Here is a 6832-nt window from a genome sequence, read left to right as displayed (position 1 = left end):
AAAAACAGCTAATTGGAAAGCAATAGTCATATTTCTAATCCTCCAAGCTACCATCAAATAAAGTTGACTACATATTTGATCCCTCACTTAAACCAAAATTGTAAAAAAATACAAGAAGTAGGAGGGGTTTAATCATGAATCCATTGATTCTTCTCTTTAATTCAAATTTATTACTTAAACCGCTTTTTTATTTGGATATGGGGGTGAGAAGAGATTATTTACTCTTTATTTCACAAGCGGGTATAGCGGATCCTGTATCCGTGTATACAGTATACAGAGATATATCGAAAAGGAACTTGTATCTGATATCTTTCTAGAGGCTAATAAATCTTTTTATTTTTTATATGGCTATGTTCTATTTGTAGGAGTAAAATAAGGATTAGGCTGTGGAGAGATGGCTGAGTGGTTGATAGCTCCGGTCTTGAAAACCGGTATAGTTCTAGGAACTATCGAGGGTTCGAATCCCTCTCTCTCCTTTTGCTTATTGAATACGTTTGTTTCTTTCATTTTTTTTTTTCTGTCCCTTATCTTTCTTTCATAAAAAGGAATGAATGGCTCGGCTAGATGGAATAACCGAGCCAGAACAGAAAAAAAGTAGAACAGGTATAAATAAGAAAATCTTAGTTAAGAGGGTTCATGTAAAGAACAGGTTCCAAATCACGATCGATTCCCTTTTCAAAACCTGCTGCAGCAGCTCGGGCTCTTCCTGCATGCCATAAATGGCCCACAAAAAAGAAGAATCCTAGAACAAAATGAGAAGTTGATAACCAACTTCTAGGAGAGACATAATTAACTGCATTGATCTCGGTAGCTACGCCACCCACGGAATTTAAAGAGCCTAAAGGAGCGTGGGTCATATATTCTGCTGAGCGTCGTTCTTGCCAAGGTTGTATGTCTTTTTTCAACCTACTCAAGTCCAAACCGTTGGGGCCCCTTAGAGGTTCTAACCATGGAGCACGAAGGTCCCAAAAACGCATAGTTTCCCCTCCAAAGATAACCTCCCCAGTTGGGGAACGCATTAGATATTTACCTAAACCTGTGGGTCCTTGAGCGGATCCCACATTAGCTCCAAGACGCTGGTCTCTAACTAGAAAAGTAAATGCTTGAGCTTGAGAAGCTTCTGGCCCGGTGGGTCCATAAAACTCACTCGGATAAGCTGTATTATTGAACCATACAAAACAACAAGCGATAAAACCAAAGACAGATAAAGCAGCTAAACTATAAGACAAGTAAGCTTCTCCAGACCATACAAATGCACGGCGAGCCCATGCGAAGGGTTTGGTTAAAATATGCCAAATTCCGCCAAATACACAAATAAAACCCAACCATACATGCCCACCAATTATATCTTCTAAATCATCTACACTAACAATCCACCCTTCTCCACCAAAAGGAGATTTTAGTAAATAACCAAATATAACACTGGGGCTAAGGGTCAAATTGGTAATTTTTCTTACATCTCCCCCCCCAGGGGCCCAGGTATCATATACACCGCCAAAATAAAGAGCCTTGAGTACTAGAAGAAAAGCACCTAGACCTAACAAAATTAAGTGAATACCCAAAATTGTAGTCATTTTATTTCTATCTTTCCAGACATAACCAAAGAATGGAAAAGATTCCTCAAGAGTCTCGGGTCCCAGAAGCGCGTGATAAATGCCACCGAAGCCTAAGACTGCGGAGGAAATTAGGTGAAGTACGCCAGATACAAAGTACGGAAAAGTATCTAGAACTTCCCCCCTGGCCCTACTCCCCAACCTAGAGTAGCTAAGTGTGGAAGTAAAATCAACCCTTGTTCATACATGGGCTTTTCTGGTACGAAATGGGCCACTTCAAATAGGTTCATTGCTCCGGCCCAGAATACGATTAATCCGGCATGGGCTACATGAGCTCCAAGCAGTTTACCGGACAAATTGATAAGTCTGGCATTCCCAGCCCACCAAGCAAAGCCGGTGGTTTCTTGGTCACGACCAGCTAAAACGAAAGTTCCATTAAAGAGCGTTTCCACGTGGTAGAACCTCCTCAGGGAATATAAGATTTTCATGAGGCTGATCCTGAGCTGCCATCCACGCACGAATACCCTCGTTTAAAAGAATATTTTTGGTGTAGAAAGTCTCAAATTCAGGATCTTCCGCTGCACGGATTTCCTGGGAAACAAAGTCATAGGCACGTAAGTTCAGAGCCAAGCCAACTACGCCAATAGCACTCATCCATAAACCGGTGACGGGTACAAATAGCATAAAGAAATGTAACCAACGTTTATTGGAAAAAGCAACACCAAAGATTTGGGACCAAAAGCGGTTAGCAGTGACCATGGAATAAGTTTCTTCAGCTTGAGTTGGGTTAAAAGCACGGAAGGTATTTGCACCATCACCGTCCTCAAATAGAGTGTTTTCTACGGTCGCTCCATGAATAGCGCATAGCAGAGCCGCACCTAATACTCCGGCAACTCCCATCATATGAAATGGGTTCAACGTCCAATTATGAAATCCTTGGAAGAAAAGGATGAATCGAAATATCGCTGCTACGCCAAAACTCGGCGCAAAGAACCAACCAGATTGCCCCAGTGGATAAATAAGGAATACAGAAACAAAAACAGCAATTGGACCAGAGAATGAGATTGCATTATAAGGCCGCAATTGAACAGACCGAGCAAGTTCAAATTGGCGTAACATGAAACCTATTAGTGCAAAAGCCCCGTGGAGAGCTACAAAAGTCCATAGACCGCCTAATTGACACCAACGAGTAAAATCTCCTTGTGCTTCGGGCCCCCATAGTAGCAACAAAGAGTGTGCTAAACTATTGGCAGGGGTAGAAACTGCTGCGGTTAAGAAATTACAACCTTCCAAATAGGAACTAGCCAATCCATGGGTATACCAAGAAGTTACAAAAGTTGTCCCTGTAAACCAACCCCCTAAAGCGAAATAAGCACAAGGAAAGAGCAATAGGCCAGACCATCCTACAAAAACGAAACGGTCCCTTCGTAACCAGTCATCCATAGTATCAAATAGATCATTTTCTTCTTTAGGAATTCTACCAAGGGCTATAGTCATAGTGATCCTCCTATTCAATTACTTCAACCATTTCCGAGCACCTCATATCACTTTCCAAGGCATATGATAGTTTTATTATCTGTGGACGATTTCTTTGTCGTTCAATGCCCTTTTTCAATGGTCTCGAAGAGAGAAATTTCCCATTTTTATCTATGGAGTCACAGTCACAACCGAGGTCGTGGTAAATCCATGAATTTGATTCGATTTGTTTTTCTTATACTATTTGTTTTTCTTATACTATAGAAATAGAAATAAATTGTTTTTCTTATACTATAGAAAGAAATAAACCTTTGAATTCAGCATTATTCCAAGACTCCTATTTCAAAGTCTATCTTTTAAGGGAAAAATGAAAATAAAAGTAACCCTTCTTTTCCCATTCCCTCTCTATTGCATGGGTGGAAGAACTAAAATAGAGGATTCTGAAAAAAAAAATGGACCTTCGAAATCCAATTTTATGTGTAGCGCAAAGGAGTTGCGATTTCTTCTTATTCCTATAGAACATCTAGTAACAAGAATATGAAATCGTAAATAGCGAAAAATTCTTGTCTTGCGCGGTCTAAGTCTAAGGAAATAAAAAAAATTCGCTTATACAATTTCATCTACATCGAATTTATATATCAGAATAGCGGATAGAGGCATCATTAAAGGAGTCAGGTCTACTTACTTTATGCTTCTTTCCAATTTTATGGTGGATTTGATAAGAACCCTTTTTGCTTTCTTGATAAATAATCGACAAAAAAAGCGTTTTTTTTTATATAACCTGCTTGTTTTATTATAATTATAACAAGTCCTATATGGAAATGCCCGCTAAAGAGAAAATCTATTTGATTGTCTCTCGGCCAATATCGATTTTTAGAAAGAAAAAACAAGAATTTTCTTCTTTTTTTATTAACATTAAGAAAAAAGAATATAATTAAAATGGAATTGGCAATATAATTTTTATAGACTTTTGAAAGAAAAAAAGGGGGTTTTTTGCAACCGTTATTTCTTATTTCTTGCCTATATCATATCACGGAAACCTTTCGCTTTGGAACGTGGAGAGATGGCTGAGTGGACTAAAGCGGCGGATTGCTAATCCGTTGTACAATTTTTTTGTACCGAGGGTTCGAATCCCTCTCTTTCCGCTCCCTTGGATCATTTGGGACTTTCGAATTGGAAAGAATTCTGACCCCCGGATTTTCTCATAGATAAATGTACGAAACAAATCCAATAAGAAAAAAAAAAAAACTGAATTTTTACTCCTCGCGTCCAGGATTCCGTCCTGGGTCATTAGATAAGAATCCAAAGATAAAGAGTGAAACAAAGAATATCACTACTGTATAAACAAAAAGTTTGAGAGTAAGCATTACATAATCTCCAAGATTTTTTTTTAAGGAATAGATTACCAGTTTTTCCTTACCACACGGATCCACTAGGATGGTTTTTTTTTTATACCTAAAAATGCAAAAAAGAATTCTTGAAAAAAATTGCAAGAATTCTTTTATAATAAGCACTCTTATCAATAGCAAAAATAGGGTTAGGTGGTTAGGTATTGTGTAGGTACCTTTAGGTACCTGCTCAACCTAGGTGCAGGGGAGTAGAAAGGCTGATCCAAATTTATTGCTGTAGCTACCCATTCAATGTAGAAGAATTTAAATTTTAGAATCGAAGGTTCATAATATAAAAATATAAAACTTCTCGGCTTTTACCCATTTTTAAATTTTTTTGGAATGAACACATCATTCAATTTGGCATACAGAGTACTAAAGATTTCATCGAAAACTTACAGCAGCTTGCCAAACAAAGGCTAATAGAAAAAAGAATAGAGGTATAACAGGCATAATATCCACGATTGGATTGAAAATAGCATAAGCTTCGGGTAATTTGGCAAAGAAAAAACTAGTAGGATAAAGAACAGAATTAAAACAGATACAGGTTAAACTAAGTATATTAGGCATAACAAGCATTTCATTCTTGTAGAGTAAATAATTGGATTTTTCTTGAGTTATTTTTTTAAGGGAAAGAAGGAAAAGGCAGATTCAAAATCTTTTTTCTTCGGACTTTCCCAAACACAAAATACCTCCTTGTATTTGCACTCTCAAATGAGAGTGGAATAAATTCGACTTTCATATAATATCTTAATAGAATTCCATGTAATGATCAATGCATTTTTTTGATTCTATATTATCCGCATGTGTAGAATACTAGCAAGAGAATATCCCTCCTTTTTTATGTAATTGAAATGGTATTGACGAATAACAAATAAACATACTAGTGTTTATTAGTGTCGCATAAAACCCGAAATGGGGCGTGGCCAAGTGGTAAGGCAGCGGGTTTTGGTCCCGTTACTCGGAGGTTCGAATCCTTCCGTCCCAGATTGTTTCTGATGAAACAAACGGTGAAATCATATAGTATTCCGTACGAGACAAAAGTTTATTAAAGAGAATAATGATATCTTATTCTTTCTCAGAAAACATAATAAAGTCTTAAGTCCAGTCAAATTGACTATCTTTATTTTCATGAAAAAATGGGATCTATCAAGCACATTCAGGATATGCCTCTACTATAAAATAAAATCACTTAGTCATATTTTTTTCTTCCTTTTGGTATTCGAGTTGAAGAAGTACGAGAATTCTATAACTACCAAAAACTTTCAATCTTTTCATTGGAATAGTTTATTTAGTTATTATAGTTAATTGTTTTTGGTACTGAAAAAATATATTACTACTAGAATTCTAATTCTAGTAATTAAATTAATTAAACTTTTTTGGAGGTTGATAGTTTATTTATTGAGGAAGAGTCAATCCTTCTTTTCTCACTTCAAGATTGATCATCTCGAGCCATCCGTTGAGGGTGGAAATTTAAGAATAAATAAGTTTTAAGCAAACTTGTTTAGTCGTCTTTTTCAAACTATGTTTCATTCATATGATAGAATTTTAATATGGGTTTAAATAAATTGGATCTTGGCGGAGGCTTCCCGGATAAATACTTACTTTCTTTTATCCATATTGCTCCATAGATAGCAAGTTTTAATTAGTATAAAAAAACTAAACCAATGACTATTCATGATTCCATCCATATTGGATCAATTCTCTATACCACTTTGCAATGAAAAGAGGAATGTTTGTTATGGTAAAACTTCGTTTAAAACGATGTGGTAGAAAGCAACGTGCGACTTGAAGGACATGATCGATTGTGGATTTTTCTATCCATCATTTTCCATAGTAATGAAAATGCTCTTGGCTCGACATAGCCTGTTCTATTCGTTCCGAACCAAATTTGCGCTGGGTTTAAGTAACATAGTACACGATGGAGCTCGAGAGGACAGAATTTTTTTTATCAAGGGAAAGAATCTAGGGTTAGTGAAAACTAATAAATTAGGCCAACTTTGTCAGTCTATCCTTAATATAGAAATAAATCGAAAGGTTAAAATAAGAATAAAGTCCAATAAAAGTATATCAGAATCAATCCCTCTTATTAGATTTCTATAGAAGAGATAAATGCTTTATCGAAGGAAATAAGAAAAAAGGGTATGTTGCTACTCTTTTGAAAGAAAAAAATAGGAATTCCCGAAGTAATGTCTAAACCCAAGGATTTCACAAATCAAAGATAAAGGATTCCAGAACAAGTAAACACAATTTTCAATTGTCTCAACAACAGAGTTGGATCAGAATAAGGAATAAAAGTCAATTCGTTCGAAATGAGACAAAGAAAAGAGTTTAAAGACGACTCAAAAATTTTGGAAGGATTTTGCCTTCGAAGTTTGTCAGGCAAAATTAGCCCACTTGAGTCATGAGTATAAA

At 36.4% G+C, this 6832-nt stretch overlaps 2 non-coding genes across 2 annotated transcripts; both read left to right on the top strand.

Moving 5' to 3' along the window:
* The first annotated feature begins 388 nt into the window (after window positions 1-388).
* Window positions 389-476, top strand: TRNAS-UGA (transfer RNA serine (anticodon UGA)). The gene has a single exon. It is a non-coding gene; the product is annotated as a tRNA-Ser (tRNA).
* A 3610-nt stretch (window positions 477-4086) lies between these two features.
* TRNAS-GCU (transfer RNA serine (anticodon GCU)) lies at window positions 4087-4174 on the top strand. Its single transcript has one exon. It is a non-coding gene; the product is annotated as a tRNA-Ser (tRNA).
* Window positions 4175-6832: the final 2658 nt, after the last annotated feature.

This window comes from Aegilops tauschii, unplaced genomic scaffold (genome assembly GCF_002575655.3).
Source record: "Aegilops tauschii subsp. strangulata cultivar AL8/78 unplaced genomic scaffold, Aet v6.0 ptg001105l_obj, whole genome shotgun sequence".
Classification (NCBI taxonomy): domain Eukaryota; kingdom Viridiplantae; phylum Streptophyta; class Magnoliopsida; order Poales; family Poaceae; genus Aegilops; species Aegilops tauschii.
Note: the sequence above shows the minus strand (reverse complement) of the source record. Positions and strands in the feature narration are given on the sequence as shown.